At 39.7% G+C, this 1,004-nt stretch overlaps 1 long non-coding RNA gene across 1 annotated transcript; it reads left to right on the top strand.

The window, feature by feature from the left end:
* On the top strand, positions 1–633 carry LOC113473182. The gene is made up of 2 exons (XR_003395229.1): positions 1–92; positions 467–633. It is a non-coding gene; the product is annotated as an uncharacterized LOC113473182 (long non-coding RNA).
* Positions 634–1,004: the final 371 nt, after the last annotated feature.

Here is a 1,004-nt window from a genome sequence, read left to right as displayed (position 1 = left end):
GTCCGACTATCAACAACAAAGCTATGGAGGAGGCCCAGTCAGAGGAGGAGGTGGATATGGAAATACCCGGCCCACCCCGTATGGACAAGCTGGTAAGTTCCTTTTCCCCCTCGGAGACCTCCCTTACCTCGAAAAAAAAAAAAATAGACGTGCTTTTAAATAACTTGACTTGTTTGGCCAAACACAGTTGTGCAGTGGTTTACGTGTTGGACTTCGGATCTGAAGGTTGGTGATTCGAGTCCAAGTCAAGTCATAAAATTTAAGTAAATAAGTGTAGGTAAGTATGCTTAACACAATTAAAAATTCCTAACTTGATTTGTTTGTTCGGAGTTAGGTATATCAATTTTTTAAATCACAATCTTCACAGTAAATAAATAATTATTTGGCAATTCTTTGTCCCCAAGGGTTTTTTAGTTTGTTTGGTTAATGAAGCCTCATATGTTGCTTTTATTTCGTCTGATTTCAGCTGGTGGCGGTGGTGGAGGTGGAGGCAGAAGATACTAAAGATCTTCCCCCCACACCCATGTGTTTTGTATAGTCCTCTCTCCCCATGTACTTATATGTGACATGATAAGGTAAGTTGTAAATAATAGCCCTACTTGTAAGTGTACTTTACAACTGTAATTAAACTGACATGAAGGGGTAAACGCTTCGATGTGCGAAACACTTCGTCAGAAGACATGGAAATGGTACCTGATCCACTCGTGTAAATCTAGGTTGAATAAGAAAAGGTATAATCTTAACCCACCTTTTGGGGCTGTTTACCCCTACACTTAAGCCTCGAGAGTGGGCTGGGCCTTTTGTGTACCGTATGTAAAGAAAAAAGGTAAGTTGTAAAGAAAATTACACTATAGGTTCCCTATACTTATTGGAATAGGGAAGTAAAAAGGGGTTTGGCGGACAGAAAAAGTAAGAATAGTGCTTACTTTTATACTGCTCGAATAGGACTGAAAAGTCCCTTTACTCCAGCAGTAGGCTACTACTATTATTGTGGTCAAATTCTC

The sequence above is a fragment of the Diaphorina citri genome, unplaced genomic scaffold (genome assembly GCF_000475195.1).
Source record: "Diaphorina citri unplaced genomic scaffold, Diaci psyllid genome assembly version 1.1 scaffold18054, whole genome shotgun sequence".
NCBI classification, from domain to species: domain Eukaryota; kingdom Metazoa; phylum Arthropoda; class Insecta; order Hemiptera; family Psyllidae; genus Diaphorina; species Diaphorina citri.
The sequence above is the reverse complement of the archived record's forward strand: the minus strand, read 5'-3'. Positions and strand labels throughout refer to the sequence as shown.